At 37.0% G+C, this 27347-nt stretch overlaps 1 protein-coding gene across 5 annotated transcripts in view; it reads right to left on the minus strand.

The window, feature by feature from the left end:
• ush (Zinc finger protein ush) overlaps positions 1-27347 on the minus strand; it is a 154477-nt gene that overhangs the window by 14484 nt on the left and 112646 nt on the right. The window contains exon 1 of one of the 5 annotated variants that reach the window (XM_067107642.1): positions 852-1006. The exons of the other annotated variants lie outside the window; for them this stretch is intronic. The gene's annotated coding sequence lies outside the window, so the exon portion shown is untranslated. Of the gene's footprint in view, positions 1-851; positions 1007-27347 lie in introns of those variants that run through there. 5 annotated transcript variants of the gene reach the window in all.

Raw genomic sequence — 27347 nt, forward strand, 5'->3', positions numbered from 1 at the left:
AGTGTTTACCAGTAACAATGGAGTTACGAGTTCCGTCCCATCAAAGTAATTTTTCTCTCTCTCTCTCCCATCCGACTACGTGGCGCTGCGGAAAGCGGCCTCAGCTCACAAAGTTCACGACCAGCGTTCGATCCTCGGACCAGACGAGAAGGAACGATATTATGGGCGCGTTCAGTAAAATCCGGAGCGCCTTTGTCGCACTTAGCAGTGACGTGTGTACCCAGTTTTTGGTCGATCGCTGTACGTCGCAGCTAGGGTATATCACAAAATAAAGAAGGGCCTCGACGAGGTAACCCATTAGTTATAGTTAGGTTTCTCTCCTTTATATACAAACAAACACACCCGTATAAGGGGTTAGTACCGTCATTGCGCCTAACGTGGTGCACTGTAGGCACTGGAGAATGGGGTTTGAAGCGTCCATTCGGCTCCTGGCTGGACCGGCTTTCTAGCCTTTTACTCGACCCCCTTTCCCTAAACTTCATTTCTTCCGTCTTCCTGCCCTACCTCTCCAACTGTTACCACTTATAGCAACTGTGGGGTTTTTCTCCCAGTTCCACCTTTATAGGTCTTTGTACTTCGTCTCCTTTATTTTCTGGATCTCTTTACCTTGCTGTCCAACTACTCCAACTCCGTCTTTTCACCGTCTTATGCGCTGATTGGCCGAAACTACCCTAGCGCTTCGCCCGTAACCCTAAATTTCATAAAATCATATCAAAACACTAACTTTACGGTATAGTCTTTCCTTCGCTTTGCTTAAGAAAAATGACAAGCCCACTTTATAGATACCTTACAAAAAAAAAGAGGGTAAACGCCCTATCCTCAATACGGATTTAGAACTCGTAAGTACTCACACCAGGCTAAATCCAGATTCGTCAATAAATCCAAATGTTTCGTGGGTATTCCTCTGTGACGAGGCCAAAAACTTTTATGACAAATACGAGATGAGGTTTCCGAAAGATGGAGTCGAGTAAACTGGCGACGATGGGGCCCACTGTGTATATTCGATGAGGGGGTGGGGAGAGGGGGAGTGAGATGAGGAGGAAAGGAAAAGGGGGAGGGGAATGAGAGGGGGAGTGGGAGGGGAGATGATGTGGTGTAATAAGATGTAAGGATAGGAGGAGGAGGAAGTGGAGGAGGCAGAAGAAAAATCAGTAGGGGACGGATTTCAACATGACATAATTCCATCCAATTAGGTTTATCCCCGCCCCCTTCTCTCTCTCCCCTTCTTTCCACCACCACCATCACCTCACTTCTCGCCACTGAGTGGCACCACGCCCTCCCTTCTCCACTCCTTCCCCTTTTAGTACGTTATCAGTGCCCTGATAACTGATAACATTTCAACGCAAGTACACATGTCCTGAACCGAGTCTCCAATCGCGGAATTATCAAATGTCACAATGCACACGCAAACAGCTAATCAAAAGCGATTATCAAGTAATTCTTATAGCATATAATTATACAATTCTCTGCCATCTGGTCGAAAATGTTATATCTACTTCCTGACTGTCAAAAGACGGTAACGAGTGTCGCGCCAAACCTAGTGTTTATAACCTGATGTACATAATGACCTTTACGGTGTGCGAAGGTTGTCAGTCTTTCTCTTTACAGATCGTTATCAGGGCGTTCGCATTCACGGTTTCATTGTGGCTTAATGAAAAAGCCGGCGAACCAAGGAGATACGAATGATGGAATTATTAATCGAGGAGTTTTTCAGTTTACGCAATCTTATGTATCTTACGTACCAATGGCGCATAAAAATACGTACGACTGGGATTCAATACCAATGCTACACACAGAATCTCTTTGATAGGATTAATGATTACTAGAATTTCTTGAGAGAGAGAGAGAGAGAGAGAGAGAGAGAGAGAGAATTTCTTTTGGAACAGGTTAAATAGCCATGATCCTGTATAAAAATAACAAGTTCCCCAAAATCAGATTGCCCACATATGAAAAAGAGAAAAGTATAACTCTTTCTCTATACATCCACACACAAACACACACACACACACACACATATATATATATATATATATATATATATATATATATATATATATATATATATATATATATATATATATATATATATATATATATATATATATATATATATACTAATTCTATAGTTAAAAGAAGAATGAAAAATCTTTACTTAAGTATGCCTTCTGCTGGGGAACTCAAGACCCAAGACAACGGTACAAGGCCATGGCACACCCCAAAAGTTATAGAAACACTTGGCATATGGTCATCGACCAGCGTGAATGACTTAAACCACTACTAAGGTCACCATGCAGATGAAAATAGCAGGGCACCAATACCATAATCAATTAAGGCAAAGCATCACTGAAAGGAATGTTAAGCCTTCATGACTGAAAGACATCAAAATTCAGAACTGATTTTATAAAAAAAAGCTAAAAATAAAAATAACTACACATCAGAATCAATAAAAAGCTACAATTTTAGTTTTCTGAAAAGAAAACTATTGTGCCGGCTTCGTCTGTCCGTCCACAGTTTTTTCTGTCAGCCCTCAGATCTTAAAAACTGCTGAGGCTAGGGGGCTGCAAATTGGTATGCTGATCATCTACCCTCAAATCATCAAACATACAAAATTGCAGCCCTCTAGTCTCAGTATTTTTTATTTGATTTAAAGTTAAAGTTAGCCATAATCGTGCTTCTGGCAACGATACAGGCCAGGTCACCACCGGCCCGTGGTTAAAGTTTCATGGGCCGCGGTTCATACAGCATTATACCGAGGCCACCGAAAGATAGATCTATTTTCGGTGGCCTTGATTATACGACGAACAGAAAACTCGACTGCGCCGAAGAAACTTTGGCGCATTTTTTACTTTTTTTTTTGCAACCGAAAAGCTAAGCCTTGGGAAAATTAAAAAATATTAAAAATTACGCCATTTTAAGTAACATGGTTCCACAATGTGCCAAATACGTTTGCCACACTAAAACGGAAACCCGTGGATAATCAAGGCAATTATGAAATTTTACTAATATATACTTCCGGTCCAAATAGACATACCTAATTGAAACGCACTGCTAGTTTTCAAAAATTCTAAAAAAAAAAAAAAAAAAAAAAAAAGCCGAATGATGAGATTGATTTTCGTCTAAGTGTTGACCAGTTTCCAAAACCATTAGGGTTGTCAGCGGCATCCAATATTGCTTCATGAACAAACCACAGTGAATTACAAAAAAATAAAAAAAAGGCTTGAGATACCATTAGTTATCTGATAAGCGATTCCTTTATTGTTCAAGGCTACGTGTGTAAGCCTTTTACGGGTCATTACGAAAACAAAAAAGCTTTACCAATGATTAACCAAATTTGCTCCAATATGTATTTAAGCTTTACCAATTAACCACAATTTTCTGCAAATATATATTTAAGCTTTACCAACTAACCACACTTTGCTGCAAATATCTATTTAAGCTTTACCAATAATTAACCACAATTTGCTGCAAATATATACTGTATTAAAGCTTTACCAATTAACCACAATTTTCTGCAAATATCTACTTAAGCTTTACCAATTAACCACAATTTGCTGCAAATATATATTTAAGCTTTACCAATTAACCACAATTTGCTGCTAATGTCTATTTAAGCTTGAGCAATTAAAAAAAATTTGCTGCAAATATCTATTTAAGCTTTACCAGTTAACTACAATTTACTGCAAATATCTATTTAAGCTTTACCACTTAACCAAAAATTGCTGCAAATATCTATTTAATATATTATTGATATTGTTAGTGAACTGGTTTAGGGACCAGAAACTTTTTTTGAAAAGCAACATTGCATAGCCTTCTCGAAACACAAAAAAACTTTACTAACTAATCAAATTTGCAGCAAAAATTAATTTCATATATTTTTAATGATACTGTTAAGTGAACTGCTTTAGGAGGCTGAAAAAGTATTTATCGTTTTGGAGCAACATTACAAAACCGTATCTATACTAAAAAAAAAAAGCTTTGGTAAATAATAAAAATTTCCTTCAAAAGCCCATTTAATATATTACTGATGATATTGTTAAGTGAACTGATTTATAAGCCAGAAAAAAAAATATATATTTTTCAAAGCAACACTGCATAGCCTTCTCTATACAGCAATCCCCAGCACACGTGCCTGTCTCGAGTTCACCTGTACCAGCACTTGTAAGTGCAAGTGTCCCCAGAAGGACTTTATCAGTGATTTCGAATAAATGTTATCGGGCTCTGATAAGAGATAAAGAGATCTCCGATAAGAGATACAAGGCAATGATTCTGTGCATGACGATGTAATGTTGAGATAAACATACTCGTTCACACAAACATATATAGAATATGACATGCAGCAAGGCTGATTATGTATATCTTTTATCTTATGTAATGGTAGATACAAGGACACTCAGTACATTAGACAATTAATATATATATATATATATATATATATAATATATATATAATATATATATATATATATATATATATATATATATATATATATATATATACACATTACATAAATGTATTTATGCAATATATATAAATATATTATCGTTTAATATCCAATTCATTATAGTTCAGGAATAATTACACTAAAAGGGAATTTTAAGTGACAAATGTTTCGTCCCTGACAGGATTCGAACCACTGCCTGGTAAACAACGATAAACAGTGACGTACAGTGAACTGGGTATTAGACGACATTTGTGGCTTCATATTTGTTACACACACACACACACACACACACATACACACACACACATATATACAGTATATATATATATATATATATATATATATATATATATATATATATATATATATATATATATATATAATCTTCATATTATACTGTAGTATTACAGTAAAAGACATTCATATATATATATATATATATATATATATATATATATATATATATATATATATATATCTCGGACCCAAGAATGAGTCACCACTTCCCTGTGGTAGTAGGTTTCACCTACTATCACAGTATCGTGGTTAGACAAGTCATTTTTCTTGACAAGACACATAATAATTATAGGCAGCCAATGCTACTATTAACCCGACCTGAAATCATAGAAATTAATTGGATCTACCCCGTTACGAAGACACCACTTCCCGCCCTCTTCACAACTTACTACAAACACCTAATAGAGTTTATTAAATTTCTTTAATAAATTAAGACTTGCTTTTATGAAAAGTTAAGAATGAAAGATTCCCTCGGAGTAAGAATACTCACTCACCCTCCAGGTGGGGTGCGAGGGATTTTAAAAGGCGAGCTGGCAACGAGCGTCTGGAATGATGCCTATCAACACCAGAGTTCCTATCGGACCATCAGTAACACAATTAAAAACTTTACACAGCCCACGTATCGCTCCTTGCCATCTACTCGACAAATGGGACTTGTTTTGATGGAGTGTCTACGCTTTTCATCATTTTTAATGCCGTTCCTTTGCTCATCCCGCCGTGAAAAGTCGACACGACAACCCCTCAAAGCTTCTAAATTTATCATAATTATTCAAATTTTAATACGAAAGCCATCTGAGAGCTCGAGCCCCCCGAAAGTGAGACGCAATCCCCTCTCCCAAAAAGATGCTGGCGTTAACCAACTACCGAAGCTTTATGAAAACTTACCGAAATCTTCTGGGAAGTTCCCAGCATCCATCCTCCCTCCCCCACATCCCACCCTCCCATCCCTCCCACCGGCGGTATCGTCTCGACCAATCAAAGATGGCGGATGAGAAATGGGCGGAGCCAGGCCGGCCGCAGAATGAAACTTGAATGCGATTGGTTGATATTATCACGAACGTGTAAACGAACAAAAACTCGGGGGGAAAACTGATAAATCGGCACCCCATACGCCGCGAACAATTTTCGGCCCTATTGATGGGTGATCGAAGGTCGTTTCGGCCGCGAAACGGACGTCAACGCTTACGGCCCTCGTTTGCGGTACTCGGCCGAACTCCTCGAGCATCAGATACCGCGTAAAAGGCTGTCAGTATTGTTATGTGACGTGGCCCACAGCCTTCATGAATAAAGATATACTACAATCAAACAAAGGCATAGAAAACGATTCTCGAACTAAATTGGTGATCGTAAGGTCGAGATGGGTGTGCGATTGTCGAAATTAATGGGGGGTTTATCGGGAAAAAGCTATAGACAGTGCAGAAGCGATAAGGGCTGGCTGCAAAGTCATTAAAGAGGAGAGATTGCACGCACACGGCCCTACCCAATTATAGAAGCTGCATAATTATGTTCACTCCGCTGTACACAACGAGTTCTTTTTTCAAAAACTTTGTCTTGTCTTGCTTCGACTTCTTCCACCCGGCCATCTTGGCCTTTCCCGAAAAATAAATATGCAAGGAAGTCTTACCTATGTAAAATGTAAAAGGGGAAAATGATATTTTACTATTTAGACCCGGGGGGGGGGGGTTGTTGATTGTCAAGGGATTACCAAACATTTGGCACGCACAAAAAACTTTTTTTTATTTTTAAAGAATAGTCTGGCGCCTTTTCATAAACCTGTATATTGTTGTTGTGCCAAAAGTTGCAAGCAAATACCTCTGGGGGTTGGAAAAACATTTTCAAACCAAAATAACCAAACGCCTGGCTGCTGATTTTTAAATCCAAATAATATGTTTCAAACAATAAACAGTTGCCAGTAGGTCATGTAATAAAACATTATTTGATGCTGAATTTTCTAACTTAAGCATGTCACTGAAAAGTAAGGTACAGTTACCCATACAGAGGTCAAATTTTATATGTCTGTTGTTTATTCTTTCCTGTTCATATAATCAGAAACACAATATGAAATAAGGTGAACACCTAAAATCAAAACCTAGGATTTTAACATTTATCATGACCATAACATCAAAACGTTTTGTGGGCGTCATACACCAGTGAAATGTCTTGTTAACATCCCCAACCCCACCCCAACAACAACAACAAAAAAATAAAAAATAAATAAATAAATAAATAAAAATTCTTTCAACGCACCCACCTCCCATTCCCACACAAAAACCGTATACGGATGGCGCGAACTCGAGAGTCAACCAACTCATAAGTCACTTCAAGAGTGGAGAACATTCTGTTAAGTGAACAGTTTTTGAAGAGCCTGTGTCGTCATTAACCTTAGTTTTGCCTGTGTCTTCATTAACCTTAGTAAGGTTATTTTTTTTGCAGCGACAAATAAAGTGGCAAAGAATATAGCACGATTAAGGAAACATTATCAGTGTGGTTACTGAGTATACAAAGCCTAACACAGTTCAAGAAAATGCTACGATAAGCCTCATCTATCAGCTTCAAGGAAAGCAGAGATGCAATGCATTATACCCTAAAGCAATTCTCGACCATTTAAAAAATTTATTAACATTTTTATTTATTTATTGATTGTTTAAAAATATATTTTTTCTAATAACTGATCTTTTCTTTCCGTATTTAAAATTACCTGCTGTTGCTTCTTTCAAATGAACACCAAATTCGTCGGAAGCCTGAATTTCAAGTCAGTGGCCCCGTGGGCAAGTTCCTCATGAATACGGTTCATCCTCTGAATAATAATAATAATAATAATAATAATAATAATAATAATAATAATAATAATAATAATAATAATAGAGACAGGCATACAATAAGGAGCAAGGGATAGCACACTCGCGGAACGAGTAGATAAAAAATATATATATATTTTTTCCAACCTACTTTTCCTTTATCGAGAAGTGATGCTTGACTGGTTATGGTCACTGTTCTGTTCGTGTTTCCGAGACCAGAATATGCTCTCTCTCTCTCTCTCTCTCTCTCTCTCTCTCTCTCTCTCTCTCTCTCTCTCTCTCTCTCTCTCTCTCAAGTTACAAAAATTCCGGAAACATAAAAGGACGAACTGAGAAACTAAAGTTTAAAGAATAATTACCAAACATTAGTTTTGAGAGAGAGAGAGAGAGAGAGAGAGAGAGAGAGAGAGAGAGAGAGAGAGAGAGAGAGAGAGAGAGAGAGATCCGTTGTCTCTCGTTAGCTGAAATGACATGCACAGATGAAACTCCTCGATATTCTGAACCAACCAAGCAACCACCCCCTTCCCCCTCCCCCTGCCTCCTCCTAATCCATATACCCCTCCCCCCTTCACACAAACATGTTAACTCTTATCCCGTGTACCTTTTGCCCACCATTTGGGGCATGAGAAATACAACTGAAGGATTCGTGCCCACAAAGGGTTTGAACACGTCTCTCTTTTGACGATGTTTGATTTTACCGTTCCTTTTCTTTTCTCTTTTTTCCTTTATCTTTCCATTCCTCTTTTAAATTTTCTTTTTTCTGATGGGAGGGGAAACTCAGTTCTTGAGGTATCAGGAAGAACGCATTAAGATAATTAAAAGTTGCAAACTTCATTTCAGAAAATATGAAGCCATCTTCAGTCTTCACTTGAACGACTTGCAATGGTTGTAAGCACAACCCAATAACAGTAGTACTGAGAAAAAATAAAACTATAACATATAACACACTAATTTCTCTAAATAAAAAAAATGAATGAATACATATTGTTTACATTCGGTTTAATAGTAATTTTTTCTGTTCCTTGAAATACATGGAATTACAACCCATATATATATATATATATATAAATATATATATATATATATATATATATATATATATATATATATATATATATATATATATATATATATATATATATATATATATATATATATATATATTAAACCCAACGAAGAAGTAGCTGATCAAGTATTTGCATAATTATATATATATATATATATATATATATATATATATATATATATATATATATATATATATATATATATATATATATATATTAACCCAGCGTAGAAGTCTTTTCAAATCAGACACATAAAAGTATAAGAGATCTGAGAGCAGCCAACATCATAATCCTACGAACAAAAAATATGAGAAAGTAACCAAATCTTTTTAAAGATTCTGTACATAATTCACAACGATTTAGTAACATTCATTTAAAGAAAAGGAGTTTCCTTTTCAAGATGCTAAAACATTCATTTAAAGAAAAGGAGTTTCCTTTTAAAGATTCTATAACAATCATTTCAAGAAAAGGAGTTTCCTTTTAAAGATGCTAAAACATTCATTTAAAGAAAAGCAGTTTCCTTTTAAAGATTCTATAACAATCATTTCAAGAAAAGGAGTTTCCTTTTAAAGATTCTATAACATTCATTTAAAGGAAAGGAGTTCAGGATGCCGTGGGTCCCAGGCGACTATCGTATAGCTTCGTCGAAATTCACTCCAATCTCATTTACGAATCGGAAACAATCAAATTGAAGTCGGCCATCGAAGTATGACATCATCAATTTATGCCCCCCCAGTCCCCTTTGGGACCCAACTCCTCCCCCCTCCCCAACCCCCAGTTGGCCGTCCCACCTCTCCGTCAAACGGAGGAACATTTTCCCGTATTGGTGTAGCCAGTTCAACCGTACGAAGGATGAATAATATATATATATATATATATATATATATATATATATATATATATATATATATATATATATATATATATATATATATAAAAACCGCGCTAACAAAACATAAATCTCTCCTTCGCCACTTGAACCTACTTAGCACGTATGTATTTATAGTTCCTGTCAGATGAAATAGCTAAAGAACTTGTAATACTCACTGGGTCTCGTCGCTTCGCCGCTTAAGGCCACGGCCAAAATTGGTAGCTTAAATCTTTTTTTTTTTTTTTTTATCCTGGATGCTGTCAGCACTGAGCCGTTTATGCTAATCTAAAAGTCTAAATATATTTATACATATAATTAGAATCAAACACACGTGTATATATAAAATATATATATATATTTATATATTTATATAATTATAAATATACATATACATACATTATATATATACATACATACATACATACATACATTATATGTACATACATACATATATATATATATATATATATATATATATATATATATATATATATATATATATATATATATATATATATATATATATACATACATACATACACACAGACCACCATAACGAATTAGACAATAGCAAGTTCAAAAAGTAACATGAAATCGACAGCTATAGAATTAATATTTTTACGGTTATACATGTATAGACTGATAGGGGAAAGCAGACGAATACCCTCATACCTAAGTGCAATAAATAGGGAATGGGGGGGAGGGGGGAGTGTTTAAAGAAAGAGAACGTATTGTAAAGGAAGAAGGGAGTGAAACGACACCTTTTACAAAAACGTGGTTATAGGTTTTGAGGTAAACATCAGGTGTCGGAATTTTTGGGAATGCCAATGGCCATGTATTAATGCGGTTATGTGACCACAGTTTCTTGAATTTCTTGAACAACAAACTACTAATATAAATACATGCATATATACTGTATATATAGCCTGTATATATAATTTTAAATACTGATTTCATTAACGAAAATACTGACCGATCAATATGACAAATGGGATAGCAACTATAAGACCAACCAAGATGATAAAGAAGAATTCCTTAGACTTCCACCTTGGGTCCTACCGAATGTGACAGATGGGAATATATATATATATATATATATATATATATATATATATATATATATATATATATATATATATATATATATATATATATATATATATATATATATTACAGCTATAACAATCGTACGTTATATAAGGACGATCAAATCTCCTCGCTAATATGCGTATGCTAGCGGCCGTCCAATGTTCTACGATAATCACCGTGAACATTTTTACAAGTGTCCCATTAACTACACAAAAAAATCTACCACTACGCGTTAGCGACTCCACAAAGAAAAAAAAAACAAAAGCGGGGTGGGGGAGAAATGGAATAACAAAAAAAGTAACGAAAACCGGTAAGGAGGCATTTAATCGCTGCATCTCTTCAATTTCCAACAAACCTATCAATCCCTAATCAAACGGTTGGTTTGGACGAGGGAGGCTGATGGCTCTCTCTGAGAGAGAGAGAGAGAGAGAGAGAGAGAGAGAGAGAGAGAGAGAGAGAGAGAGAGAGAGAGAGAGAGAGAGAGCCGTGTCTACGAAATTAAGTTCTCGACAGAGAGAGAGAGAGAGAGAGAGAGAGAGAGAGAGAGAGAGATTCTGTCTACCAAATTACGTTCTGGACCTACACAGAGAGAGAGAGAGAGAGAGAGAGAGAGAGAGAGAGAGAGAGAGAGAGAGAGAATTGTGTCAATAAAATTAAGTTGTGAACATGAGAGAGAGAGAGAGAGAGAGAGAGAGAGAGAGAGAGAGAGAGAGAGAGAGAGAGAGAGAGAGTCGAATCGCTACCAAGAGCCATGCTTCCACTTACTGTATAATGGCGGCGATATCTTTTAAAGGCATTAAACACGATAGAAGGATATAGGCTCCGCATCTTAAACCCATTTATAACGCTAACGCCGAGAACTTTAGCGAAGTCAGCTCACAAAAACACAGCACAAAAAAAACAATCAGTTACATCAGGGTTTACGAAAACCCGGGACGTGGTAACACTGCGGGGCAAGGCCCTGCCTGGACCTGGGCTCCGGCGTCCTTGATTGACGATAAGGAAGCTCTTATAACGTACTCGCTAAATCCCGGAGAAGCTGATGACGAGGTATTAGGGCTCCGGCGCTAACTGATGGACACTAGGGAGCGCAAACATTCAAGAGTGCCAGTCAGTCTATATTTAAAACGCCCACAGTGCATTTCAACTTAATAACTGTCTATTAATGCTTCACAGTAAAAGGAACAGACTGTCTATAAACAGCAAAATAAAATGGTTTACACTAAACTAGACATGGAGGATTTGTATATATTTATACAAATAACGATATTGAAAGACAACGGGTGTGTGTGTGTGTATTAAACAGGATATACACAGTAATTGCAAACGATTGAACATCAACTCATCTGAACTTTAAAAACTCGAGCTTTACATGACGCTGAATACACATACACATGTTCAATTAGTCAGTGAATATTCATTTAAAAACTGTTTAACACCCAAAACAAGCAATATATAGATGCAAATGCAGAACACAATTCAATCAAACAGTATAAGTAATCTTGACAATTACAAAATCCATTATTTCAGAAAAGATTCAATTGCAGGCGAAGGCAGTATAAGTTTATTCTTCAAGCCAACAGTCAATAATCGTGACACCTTTCGATTGCAAAATATAGTCTAATTGTACTTCATTACGCAAATCAACACTATACTTTTGTTCGTTATCATTTTGTTTTACTACGATGAATTTCAAACATGTCCCCATCAAATCAATATAACTGATATCAAAATTATTTTCAGAAATGAAATAAACACTAATGTGGACTTGTGTTCATTTGGGGTTTCAGTGTATAATTTGAAGCATTGCCAAAATAAAATCAGGCATAACAGCTTTCAATACTTAATGTTACTCAAAAGACAAATACACAGTTATCAGGAGAGAGAGAGAGAGAGAGAGAGAGAGAGAGAGAGAGAGAGAGAGAGAGAGATTCTTAGCTCTGCCTTCGCAGCCCTTATTCTTACACACTGGAGAGATAGACACGGTGATGATGATGACGACGATAATAATGAAGGCGGTGGTAACAGCCGACAGACGCAGTACACCCCCACCCCCCTTTTCTCCCCTACCCCCTCTGGGTATCCTACCCCTACCCCTACCCCTGTAACCATGTCATCCTCGAATGGTTGCCGGACGTTCTTGAGATGAGGAGAACTGACAACGTTTCGAAGGTAGGGAGATTAGGAGGAGGAGGAGGAGGAGGAGGAGGAGGAGGACGAGGAGAGAGAGAGAGAGAGAGAGAGAGAGAGAGAGAGAGAGAGAGAGAGAGAGAGAGAGAGGGCAGGTCCCCCAAAAGATATCGGGACAACTTTTTCGTTGCACTGGGGTTCCCTTTAGACATTGTTTGATGTTATCCTAAACACCTACGCTTGGCAAGTATCCCTTTGGCCAGGATCTTTTCTCTCTCTCTCTCTCTCTCTCTCTCTCTCTCTCTCTCTCTCTCTCTTCTTCCCTTTATCCTCTACGAACCTGACTATCCATACAAAAGGGCAGAGGACGATACGAAAGGACGGAAACGATTTAACATAAAGATCGCCTCATGTAAAGAATAACGGATGGGAAGAACGAGCAAGACAAAGAATAAGCAAGGAGAGAAGAGGCGATGTGACGAATAACGGATAGGAGGAAAGAGCAAGACAAAGAATAGGCAACGAGAGAAGAGATTATGTAAAGAATAACGGATAGGAAGAAAGCGCAAAATAAAGAATAGAAAAGGATAGAAGACACTATGTAAAGAATACGGATAGGAAGAAAGAGAAAGATAAAGAATAGGCAAGGAGAGACGAAACTGTAAAGAATAACGGATAGGAAGAAAGAGCAAGACAAAGAATAGGCAAGGAGAGAATAGACTACGTAAAGAATAAGGAATAGGAAGAAAGAGCAGAACGGAGAATAAGCAAGGAGAGAAGAGACGATGTAAAGAATAACGAATAGGAAGAAAGAGCCAGACAAAGAATAGGGAAGGAGAGAAGAGAATAAGTACAGAATAACGAATGGGAACATAGAGCAGAATAAGGGAATAGGCAAGGAGAGAAGAAACTGTAAAGAATAACGGATAGGAAGGAAGAGCGAGACAAAGAATAGGCAAGGAGTGAAGAAACTGAAGAAGAGAAAGACTTTAGGGTCAAGTTAGTTAAGAACGGCAGTGATTGATGGGGGACTCCGTAGATACCCTTCCCTTCACGTGCCAGGACACTCATAAGGGCACGGGTCATCCGAGTACCCCTGTGATGCCCACCGAAAACGATGAGAGAGAGAGAGAGAGAGAGAGAGAGAGAGAGAGAGAGAGAGAGAGAGAAAATACTACCAATAAACCAGCATAAAATAAATAGTACATCTTGTCAGACGCAGAAAGGCATCTTTCCCTCCTACTCAAACTCATTCTCTCTCTCTCTCTCTCTCTCTCTCTCTCTCTCAACAGGAACCTCCTTCAGTAGCGACTCCTGACACATGAGTAATGATCACGACATTGTTCAAGATGTCAATGCCGATAGCAGCCATGTTTAAACGCCTGACATTGACGAGGCCGAAATGTGACTACATTATTTTCCGGAGTGATAATTGCGTCACGGCTGGGAAGGGGTGGGGGAGGGGAGGGGTTAGCGGACGGGGGAAGGGAAGGAGTGCTGTTTCATTCGCCAGTCCATCTCTGTGACTCTTGCTGTTCATTCACTCTAAAAAAAAAATAAAATCGACTAGTCATTATTTCCTTATCCATTTCTCCCATTATCAGTCTGTTCACTCTTCGTAATTTCAGTGATTTTCTCTTTATTCATTCCAGTAAATACTGAAGATACCCACACTAGTATTACATGTCTATACCCCTCAATAACTGTCAGTCCGTCTTGTCCAGCCAACCCAGTAATGAGCTGTAAATTTATTCCTGGGTATTTTCAGGTTCCTAAATCTAGTCATTATTTATTTCTGTGAATGTCCACCTTATAAATAATGTCATTCAGGTATCTGTCCACCTACCTGCATAATCATCCTTCTATCCCCTTTTGTACTTATTTATTACGGTCAACTTTCAATAATTATCTTTCATTCTGTCACAGCAGAAGTTATTTTCTCCTTTTCATTATTTTTGCCTATCATATCTGCTCAGTGGAGTCAGTACTTGGCATTCCTTTTGTACCCGCTCCTTGTCTCGTTCAGGAAAATGGCTTGTCTCAATCTGTAACTGTATTCATTAGAATAATCAATATTTACATATATCATTTTTGCTCATTTAGGAATTGTTTATCTCGTGTGGTAGTGATTCTTCGGTCTTTTAAGATTTATATATATATATATATATATATATATATATATATATATATATATATATATATATATATATATATATATATATATATATATATATATATATAATTACTAGTCTATCCTATCTATAGCAAGTATCTGTCTTCTTCCAGTAAGTGCCAATCACTTCCAATAATGTCTCCATTTCATCTGGAATTAGTTTTAAATAAAGAAATACGAAGTGACAAAAAAAAAAAAAAACTCACACTGGTTTCATCTATTTCTCTATATTTCGTTTCGAGTTGTCTTTTCTTATTCCTAAGGGAGGAGGAGGAGGAGGAGGAGGAGGAGGAGGAGGAGAATCATTAGGAGCTGTCCATCATGAGCATCGTCCATTCGAACCCGAATCCCGTCTTTCACTGTCACCTAACCTGGTACGAGACAGACCCTTATCTCGTCCGTAATTAATCAATCCCGATAGAAACCTTTCCTCCTTGCCATCCTTATACATCCCTGATACCCTATACCCACCCCTACAAAGCCCTAATACCTCAAACGGACTCGAGAAAAAAAAAGATAAGAAAAAAAAAGAAGTCGAAGTGACTCTTCAAAACATACGACTGACGCCTCCTCCTTTGACACCTGACTAATTGGTCGACACCTGCGAGCGCTCCGACCAATCAGCGAGCCCCTCTCCGTCATGACGTCACTTGTCCGAGGGGATGTTTGATTGGCTGATTTATATCGTGTTTCATTGTCACACGTCTCGGGTGTCGTCTAAGTGAATCGTCACGTTAAAAAGAGAGAGAGAGAGAGAGAGAGAGAGAGAGAGAGAGAGAGAGAGAGAGAAAGTTATCAGTAATCAGAAAAGCATTTGTCAGTTGAGACTGAATTAGTTAAGGTGAAATATCTTTCTTCTTTTTGTTGGCTGTGATACCAATTCTCGGAGTTAAAAATAACACTGATTTTCTTGGGGTTAAAAACAGGTTGGACAGGGTTAAGTTTGGACGAATATAATAACGACCTAAGATTCGAAGAGATAAATTTATAATTAGTACGGAAAGTGATTCTGAAGTAAACGAAACCCTACACTGACTTATTAAATAAACACAAATACAAGAGACGTCGAAATCAGATGTATAATATTGTACGGAAGAAAAATGACAATGCTGAATATGAAATGCTACATCAAGGAGTTCATATTCTATAAAACAAGTAAAAAATGCGCCAAAGTTTCTTCTGCACAATCGAGTTTTCTGTACAGCGTATAATGCTGTATGAGTCGCGGCCCATGAAACTTTCAGCCACGGCCCTGTGGCGGCTTATCTTACAACGTTGCCAGAAGCACGGTTATGGCCTACTTCAGCCTTAAATGAAATAAAAACTAATGAGGCTAGGGGGCTGCAATTTGGTATGTTTGATGACTGGAGGGTGGATGATCAACATACCAGTTTGCAGCCCTCTAGCCTCAGTAGTTTTTAAGAGCTGAGGGCGGACAGAAAAAAAGTGCGGACGGACAGACAAAGCCGGCACAATAGTTTTCATTTACAGAAAACTAAAAACTAAAAGAATGTCTCTGTAAAAAGAAAATAAGTAAAACAGCCAAGAAAGATTTTGAACAGAGAAATGAGAGAAAACGGTGAATAAAAAAAAAAAACTGAAGTAAAACAATGAATTAAAAACCAAAATTTTCTCCGAATAAATTTACAACGAAATAAAAGAGAGGTTAAGGAAGACCATAATGAATGGCAGACAAATCACAAACAAGCAAAATAATGTCCAATCGAACCTCTAAGACGGCCTGACAAATAGGCCTGTCAGTGTCATGTCATACCAAATGAACTGAACAGGTTTTGTCCCACACTTACTAACCGAGAGATCCCAAACCCTTTTGTTGGTCGTAGTGGTCACTTAAACTCTGACTACAAAAGTCTAATACAAAAAATTTAAAAAGAAGAGAACATTTAAAAAAAAATTTTGAAAAGTGAAGCACTGGGGAAGAATTGTCAAAATAGAAGAGCTTAAAGTAATAAAATTTTTTTTTTACAATAATTACTATGATTAGAAATTTTTAGCAAATAAAAATAAAATCCATTGAAGAAAGTACTCCATACAATAAAAAAAAACTTTCTTTGGAATAAAAAAAAAACTCGTAAACAAATATCACCTACGTAGATGCAAGTTACACAAAACCCTTAAAATACTGAAGCCCTCATAAAAAAAAAAACATACAAAAAAAGTGTCTCTACGACCATATAAGTCTCGGGGCGATGTTACGGGAGACATGTCATCCTAATTATTGACACGCATCTCATTAGAGGGAGGAGGAGGAGGAGGAGAGGGGGGAGGGGGCTAGGGGAGATACCTTTGATGTTTTCAAGACACACAAGTAGTAACCACGTTCAGACATGTAGATGACTCTTTAATATGGGCGATACGGGAATTAAACCTGTATCGAATTAGAATCTGTTTGACAGGGGCCGACAGGGAAGATTATGGAAGGGGTACGAGAAGGGAGGGGGAAGAGAAGGGGAGGGGGAATTTAACGTCCGTTTTTTTCTACTATTTTTTCTTCTTTAAAGATTTGTGGTTACATTATCTCAAGTGATTTGTCTTTTTCTTTGTTCCCGAATTCTTTGAAAGTTGGAAGGAATACTTTGATCTTTTATATTTTTGCCCGGTTATATTTTTTTCAGTACGTTCTCTCTCTCTCTCTCTCTCTCTCTCTCTCTCTCTCTCTCTCTCTCTCTCTCTCTCTTATATATATATATATATATGTGTGTGTGTATACATGTCTACATTTTATATATATATATATATATATATATATATATATATATATATATATATATATATAAACAAATATAAATATGTATATATATATATATATGTGTATATACTCAGTATATATATATATATATATATATATATATATATATATATATATATATATATATATATATATATATATATAATGTGTGTGTGTTTGTCGTGTAATACAGTGAAAGATGAATTAACAATTTAAACTATGACATCAGTACAAAGCTATAACAACGGAATTATCAATGAGAAAGCAACTCTACGTGAGAAACAGATTTCAAAGGACTAAAGACGGAACACATCTCCATGAGAGAGAGAGAGAGAGAGAGAGAGAGAGAGAGAGAGAGAGAGAGAGAGAGAGAGAGAGAGAGAGAGAAAAAATCCTGGCACGTTATCTCACTGTCATGGCGGCTGGAGGGGGCTGAAATTGAAGGAGGGAAGGAGGGGGTGAGGAGGGGGAGGGAGTTGCGAGATCACTCATCCGTGAAGAAGAATCAGATTTTCGGATAATTCCGGATAACCGGACTGTTTTCTTAACCGGCTCCCACTAAGATGAATATCGACACAATAACAGGCTCACACGATTCCCCGTTAAGGCTCCGGGAAGTTGCTAGACGAAAATGACTGTGATTCGGGTAAGCTGAGAATATATTCTCTCTCTCTCTCTCTCTCTCTCTCTCTCTCTCTCTCTCTCTCCAGTACTGATTTCAAGAGTATTTTTGTGCTTTTTTTCATGGTAATGAATTAAGCTTTAAAATGGTAAAATTCGGTTTACTCTCTCTCTCTCTCTCTCTCTCTCTCTCTCTCTCTCTCTCTCTCTCTCTCTCTCCAGTACTGATTTCAAGAGTATTTTTGTGCTTTTTTTTTCATGGTAATGAATTAAGCTTTAAAATGGTAACATTCGGATTTACTCTCTCTCTCTCTCTCTCTCTCTCTCTCTCTCTCTCTCTCTCTCTCTCTCTCTCAGTACTGATTTCAAGAGTATTTTTGTGCTTTTTTCATGGTAATGAATTAAGCTTTAAAATGGCAACATTCGGATTTCTCTCTCTCTCTCTCTCTCTCTCTCTCTCTCTCTCTCTCTCAGTACTGATTTCAAGAGTATTTTGTGCTTTTTCATGGTAATGAATTAAGCTTTCAATGATAACATTCAGGATTTACTCTCTCTCTCTCTCTCTCTCTCTCTCTCTCTCTCTCTCTCTCTCTCTCTCTCTCTCTCTCTCTCTATATATATATATATATATATATATATATATTATATATATATGTATATATATAAACAATGGAATAATTAAGGGAGAAAATGGGATTTACATATACAACCTTTAAATAGTCTATAATATATCTGGAACAAAAGCGCGCAATAACTGTCAAGACAACTCTTGTCGTTACTTCACTCAGAAACTTATCTAGTGTTTCTTTTCACCGTAGAGAAAACGATTAAAATCTAGTCTTCAGAAAATAAACAAATTCCTTGTACCTAAATCTACTGTTAATATATCTACTTGTTTGCATATCCCGTAGTCTCTCTCTCTCTCTCTCTCCATCATCCTCTTATCTGTCCGTCCTGCGTCCGTCCATCCGTATGCGTAGATGGACCTGGAGATATCCTAACATCTGTATCCCTTGAGAGAGAGAGAGAGAGAGAGAGAGAGAGAGAGAGAGAGAGAGAGAGACTCTGACTATATATACATGGGCCGTTTCGAACCGCTGATAAAGTCTCGCCCCTTAGATCTGGGAGAGAGATTGCAATATCAGGGAGAGTGTTTCGAACAAGCTGTTAGCCTCACTATCGATTTACATATGGACTGTGTATAGGTGGAGTTTCTCTCTCTCTCTCTCTCTCTCTCTCTCTCTCTCTCTCTCTCTCTCTCTCTCTCTCTCTCTCTCTCTCTCTTTTGAGGTCCTACGTTATAGGCCTGCGAGTCTGAACTCTGAAGCAAGCGCGAGGAATTTACTAAATCTTGATTAAAATTTATGTAATAAAACATTTCACAATTATATAAAACTATCTGTCCATTTGCATATTAATACAATTTATTTACATAATTGTGGATCTTTTTTAAGTACGAGGTTAATGATGCTAGCACGCTACACATTGCTTGACAGAAGGAAGGAGGTAACTGAAAAAGTGCGTCTTTTTTCTTGGGGCTCTCGTACAACGTAGATGATTTATACAATATCTCATTTATATATATATATATATATATATATATATACATATATATATATATACATATATATATATATATATATATACATATATATAATATATATATATATATATATATATATATATATATATATATATATATATATATATATATATATATATATATATATATATATATATATATATATATTTGTGTGTGTGTGTGAGAGAGAGAGAGAGAGAGAGAGAGAGAGAGAGAGAGAGAGAGAGAGAGAGAGAGAGAGAGAGAGAGAGAGAGAGAGATAAATACATAATGTAATTAATTAGTCAAGTGTTAAATATCTTGTACAGCGTCGTTTTACATCAAAGATAGACAGAGAGCTACACACTGAGTGAGAATAATACAAGCAAAAACTGTGCAATAAAGTTTTCTGTACAGCGTATAATGTTGTATGATCAGCGGCCTATGAAACTTTCAGTCACGATTATGACTACCCTTAACCTTAAATAAAATAAAAAGTACTGAGGCTAGAGGGCTGCAATTTGGTATGTTTAATGACTGGAAGGTGGATGTTCAACATACCAATTTGCAGCCCTCTAGCCTCTGTAGTTTTTAAGATCTGAGGGCGGACAGAAAAAGTGCATACGGACATACAAAGCCATCTCAATAGTTTTCTTTTACAGACTAAAAGTAGCAAAACTAGAAAGCAATACCTAGCTCGCTCGCTCGCTCGCTCTCTCTCTCTCTCTCTCTCTCTCTCTCTCTCTCTCTCTCTCTCTCTCTCTCTCTCTCTCTCTCTCTCTCTCTCGCTAGTCCTTTTCGGTCGGAGGGAACCAGCGAGAGGGAGATTTAGATACGAGGAAATGGCCCAGTAAGAATCTGGCCAAAAAGGCGAATTCGGGGTTTCTGTATTGCATTACACAGTCTATAAGCAATAAAAAGAGACCGCCCTTCGAAGGGATAGCCTTTTTTTTTTTTTATTTCATGTTCACAATGTTTCCTTCCCTTTCGTATGCCAGGGAGAATGAAACGGGAAAAAATCATTCCCATGCAGTTTGGCTCTTGTTAGGAAATGTTTGTTGATGACTTTCATTCCTGAAAATAAGACTTTCATTCCTGAATATAAGGTTTCTATTCCTAAAAATAAGACTTTCGTTCCTGAAAATAAAAGTTTCACTCTGAAAATAAGATTTCTATTCCTAAAAATGAGACTCATTCCTGAAAATAAAACGTTCATTCCTGAAAATCAGACTTTCATTCTGAAAATAAGACTTTCATTCCGAAAATATGGCTTTCATTCCTGTAAATAAGACTCTCATTCCTGAAGATGAGACTTTCATTCCTGAAAATAAGACTTTCATTCATAAAATATGATTTTCATTCCTGAAAATAAAACTCTCATTACTGAAGATAAGACTTTCATTCCCCCAAAAAATCATTCCTGAAAATGAAAATCATCTTGAACGAAAACAGATTACAAATAACACTGCATAATCAAAGGACTTTGTTAGCTAATCTCTTTGCGTTCTTCAGTGACAATTCTGGCAAGCATTTTCAACGATTAGATGATATAGAATCTATATCATCTCCTAATTGTTTAAAATTTTAGTAATTTCATAGTTGTCTTCATCTATATTATATAAATGAAGACAACTACGAAATTACTAAAATATTTGAAGCTTAAGTATTGAGATGAAATTACTAAAATTTTTGAAGCTTAAGTATTGAGATGAAATTACTAAAATTTTTGAAGCTTAAGTATTGAGAAGGTCTGTCGAGAAACAAGTTTGAATTGCTCTATGACAGAGAGAAAACAGGATTTAAAAAAGGACTCTGTTACTCTGGGCTTACTGGATAATCAACAGGTGACGAGTACCTGTTCAAGAAGACCTTCGAAAATTGTCCCGACTCGGTTCTCCTTCCCCAAGACCTAACTGCACTGTAAAGAAGGCATTAACTTTCACCACTTTCTCTACTGTGAATTATACCCGATTAGTTTTCTCCTTCGTATGAGAATTATCATCAGAGAGAATTACCTAAGCTTGAACGATTCCAACGCGAATTAAAATGATGAATGATAAAAGTCCTTGAATAATTAATTATAAGACTATGCACTACTTTGCCAGGCTCAGTTCTCTTCCTCCGCCAAGGCAACCGAGATTATATTGAGCCTGAAGCCTACTAAGTCACCGGGCCTTAATTCCATTTCTTCTACAAGTGCCATTAACCAACCTCGCTTTAACTAGGTGCTTTGTATTACCAGGCATGACTGCGTCTCCCACCCCTCCCCCTTCCCCTCTCCCACTGCCCCCTCCCCCTTCACGCCCGCCAAAGGGGAACAGGTGAAAAAATTAGGCGGTGAGTAATGATATAATTATTTTATGCGGCAGACTAAATTTGCATGGGGCCGTTGCTCCACTAAATATGGACGATGGGGGAAAACTTTCAAACGGCTGCACGAATATTTTGTTTTTGTTTAATACATGTTTAGCGGGACTCGAACGCGTAACTTGAACGGTACTTAAAAGTGAGCTGAGCGATATGGCTGGGAACGGAGCTAATATTAGTAACTTGGGGGAGAGAGAGAGAGAGAGAGAGAGAGAGAGAGAGAGAGAGAGAGAGAGAGAGAGAGAGAGAGAGAGAGAGAGATAAAATACGTTCAAAACACGACTGAACATCCTGTTATTTTTAAAAAATTACAATGATAACATCGTATAATCATCATTATTATCAACAGACATAAACTCGTGATAACATTGCTGCTACAGTTGTGATATAAAAAAATTTTAACATGAATTTAGTCGTAAAAGCAATAATAACAAACATACATTTTTTTTTCCTGTCAAGACTGAAAATGATCGTCATCACTTTGAAAGAAATCTGCTTATTGAATTTAATATATATATATATATATATATATATATATATATATATATATATATATATATATATATATATATATATATGTATAAAATATACATAGGCAGTATAAACTTCTATATAATGCACATGAACCACAAGTGATTATTCACAGACATGTGCGATACGAACTCATCAATGTCAAAACCAAAATTTTCATAAGGATATCATTAAGACGTTTATATCCTTGCAATAATCTTTCTCTAAACCTTCATTTAGATAAGACGACGGTTGCCTTTTGAAGAAGAAGAAGAAGAAGAAGAAGAAGAAGAAGAAGAAGAAGAAGAAGAAGAAGAAGAAGAAGAAGAAGAAGAAGAAAGCCGCCTTTGTTCAAGTCCAAATTCTTCGTTTATCTAAGCTGATTAGTTCGTAACAGCATCTACACGTCTCTCTCTCTCTCTCTCTCTCTCTCTCTCTCTCTCTCTCTCTCTCTCTCTCTCTCTCTCTCTCTCTCTTTCTCAACGTGACTCAAAAAGAAGGACCCATTATTTTCTATGTAGAGAACGTAGTAAATAAGGATCCTCTCTCTCTCTCTCGATAAATAATTAGTTTTCTATTCGTGACTTAAAAAGATGGATCAGTCATTTTCTCCGCTGAGAACGTAGAAAATAAGGATTCTCTCTCTCTCTCTCTCTCTCTCTCTCTCTCTCTCTCTCTCTCTCTCTCTCTCTCTCTCTCTCTCTCGATAAATAATTAGTTTTCTATTCGTGACTTAAAAAGATGGATCAGTCATTTTCTCCGCTGAGAAAGTAGAAAATAAGGATTCTCTCTCTCTCTCTCTCTCTCTCTCTCTCTCTCTCTCTCTCTCTCTCTCTCTCTCTCTCTCTCTAACTTTGTCTATCTCAGCCGCAGTTCCAGAATCAGTAAAAAGTACATGCGATTAGTTTTTTATTACATTCATCAAACACTGAGAAACATACGCTGGTCGTGAGATCAAAATGAGGTAAAACTTCAACCAATATGAGGAAAAACATTCATAAATATGAGGAAAAACATTCATCAATATGAGGAAAAAGATTCATCAATATGAGGAAAAACTTTCATCATTTTGAGAAAAACATTCATCAAAATGAGAAAAAACCTACATCAATATGACGAAACTCATTCATCAATGAGGAAAAACATTCATCAGTATGAGGAAAAACATTCATCAGCGAGGAAAAACATTCATCAATATGAGGAAAAACATTCACCAATAAGAGGAAAAACATTCATCAGCAAGGAAAAACATTCATCATAATGAGGAAAAGCATTCATCAGCGAGGAAAAACATTCATCAGGGAGGAAAAACATTCATCAGTATGAGGAAAACATTCATCAGCGAGGAAAAACATCCATCAATATGAAGAAAAACCTCCATCAATATGAGGAAAACATTCATCAGCGAGGAAAAACATCCATCAATATGAAGAAAAACCTCCATCAATATGAGGAAAACATTCATCAGCGAGGAAAAACATTCATCAGCGAGGAAAAACCTCCATCAATATGAGGAAAACATTCATCAGCGAGGAAAAACATTCATCAATATGAGTAAAACCATTCATCAAAATGAGGAAAAACATTCATCAAAAAGAGGAAAAACATTCCTCGATATGAGGAAAGCATTCATCAATATGACGAAAACCATTCATCAGCGAGGAAAACATTCATCAACACGAGGAAAAACATTCATCAACATGACCAAAACAAAGAAAAAAAAACCAGGCAAAACCGTCAGCAGGGAGGCAGGGAAAACAAAAGTGTGTGTGTGCGTGTGTGTGATGGCTGATAACGATTACTGAGGGAAGAGGCATAGATGGGTCAGATAAAATCGGAGATAAAGTTTTAATGAGGGATTCTGCCATTAAGACAGAGAGAGAGAGAGAGAGAGAGAGAGAGAGAGAGAGAGAGAGAGAGAGAGAGAGAGAGAGAGAGAGAGACTTATTTACTACGTTCTGCCAGAGAAAATGACAAATCCGTCTTTTAAAGAGACGTATAAAAAAAACTTGGGAGAGAGAGAGAGAGAGAGAGAGAGAGAGAGAGAGAGAGAGAGAGAGAGAGAGAGAGAGAGAGAGACTTATTTACTACGTTCGCCAGAGAAAATGACGAATCCGTCTTTTAAAGAGACGTATAAAAAAAACTTGAGAGAGAGAGAGAGAGAGAGAGAGACTTATTTACTACGTTCGCCAGAGAAAATGACGAATCCGTCTTTTAAAGAGACGTATAAAAAACTTAGAGAGAGAGAGAGAGAGAGAGAGAGAGAGAGAGAGAGAGAGAGAGAGAGAGAGAGAGAGAGAGAGAGAGAGAACTCTCATTTACTATGTTCTCTACAGAGAAAATGACAGATCATCTTTATGTCACACATAAAAAAAACTTACACCTCGACGTGACCAAAGAGAGAGAGAGAGAGAGAGAGAGAGAGAGAGAGAGAGAGAGAGAGAGAGAGAGAGAGAGAGAACTCTCATTTACTATGTTCTCTAGAGAAAATGACAGATCATCTTTATGTCACACATAAAAAAAACTTACACCTCGACGTGACCAAAGAGAGAGAGAGAGAGAGAGAGAGAGAGAGAGAGAGAGAGAGAGAGAGAGAGAGAGAGAACTCTCATTTACTATGTTCTCTACAGAGAAAATGACAGATCATCTTTATGTCACACATAAAAAAAACTTACACCTCGACGTGACCAAGAAAAACACCTTCTAGAGATAACGGGAATCCCGGTAGCATTTTATTATAGGCAGATAAGAGTCGCCCCTCCTCCCCCGCCCCCCCAATAAAAACAAGCGATCGCGCCCCATACTACAGTATATATGGCACCTCGACAATGCCAATACGATTGTATTGCAGTTCGTACCTCCTGAATGCTCGCCTAAATGTCAACCCTCACCAACTTTTTTTGTATCACTGCATTTTATTTGTTTAAATTTACGTCCTTGCTTCCTTATAATTTGTTTTGGGCTTTTCCCTGTCTGTGTGTGTGATTTTTTTTTTTTTTTGTGGCGTTTCACTGTTGCTTTATTTATTTATTTTTTTTTTTTGGGGGGGGGAAACTGGCTTGAAAAATGACGTTGAGTTTTCTGATATTCTCTAATTACTGGTCTTTGTAATCTACATTGTCTAGCTTAATTGTCCTTTTTTCAACCAACTATTTTTTATCTATTCCTAATCATTCTCGTTTTAGATTGCTGACTTTTTTTCTTATTTAGACTTTATAGAAATAGATTATGCCCTCACATTTTCAAGCTATACATTTTAATTTTCTATTTTCAGGCGTTTGATTTTGACTTCCCGGCTTTTAATATTAATTTTCTATTCTCTGGCTTTTAATCTAAATTTTCTATTTTCAGGCTTTTAATCAAAATTTTCTGTTTTCAGGCTTTTCATCTCAATTTTCTATTTTCAGGCTTTTAACTTTAATTTTCTATTAAGATTTGACATTTTTTTCGTCACAGGTTGAATAGTTAGAATTGACTGCACCCTCCCCATCCCTTATCTCTATAATTCAGGAACTCAAACACCTAACTCCCACCCGCCCCCCCTCAGAAAAGACCCCACAGCCCCAAATCCTTCACGTCCTTATTTTTTTTTCTTTTCTTTCACGTGTTATCTCTGTTCCTAGTTTTTTTCTTCTTCCTCTTTTTCTTCCTCTTCTTCTTCTTCTTCTTCCGTAGCGGCCATGGGAGGCGATAAGCTCCGCGTTCCGATGTGGCGATAGTGCGGCTCTGATCGCACCGATAGCCACGTCCCGACCCGTGCCACAAGACCCACGACTTTGGCTTCCACCTTCTCAAATAAGGGACGCGGGGAGTGAGGAGAAGTTCTCCTCCGTCTCAAAACATTCTCTGGTGTGGAGGGGAGGGGGAGGGAGGGAGGGGTGATCCCCAAAAGAGTAGACGAAAAGAGATCAAAACCACAAGTAACGTGGTTATTACACGAGAAACGGGCAGACGTCTTCTCGTGACAAAATGAACGCAACCGTGATGACGTCACGCAGGCAAATGTAAACAAACCCAGCTCGACGTGATCAAGGTCTATTGTCGTGGTCTCAATTTGACCAAATAATAAATACTTTTTTTTTTTTTACACTTCCTCTATCTATCCTTCCCTTATTTATCAACTAGCTGACCTCCCCCCGTCACCATTTCTCTCTCTCTCTCTCTCTCTCTCTCTCTCTCTCTCTCTCTCTCTCTCTCTCTCTCTCTCTCTCCATATGTATCTGGGGCGCCATGGTGGAGTCGAAAAACTCTTGGCTCACGTCTACGAGGTCCGCGGTTCGTTTCCTGCACACTCCCACCAGTTGACCCAATTATCAATGGGTGCAATCGATTGCTGGAGCCATAAAAATAGGATTTACAAAACGTGCGCCCACATACATACAACGCACAGACGTATATATATATATATATATATATATATATATATATATATATATATATATATATAATATGAGAGAGAGAGAGAGAGAGAGAGAGAGAGAGAGAGAGAGAGAGAGAGAGAGAGAGAGAGAGAGAGAGAGGCACACCTACCTACTCAACACAAAACTAACCACAGGTGCAGTGCAAAAGTTATAATTACACGGAGGGTTATTATTATTATACATACATATATATATATATATATATATATATATATATATAAATATAATATATATATATAAATAAATAAATAA

This window comes from Macrobrachium rosenbergii, chromosome 8, assembly GCF_040412425.1.
Source record: "Macrobrachium rosenbergii isolate ZJJX-2024 chromosome 8, ASM4041242v1, whole genome shotgun sequence".
NCBI lineage: Eukaryota > Metazoa > Arthropoda > Malacostraca > Decapoda > Palaemonidae > Macrobrachium > Macrobrachium rosenbergii.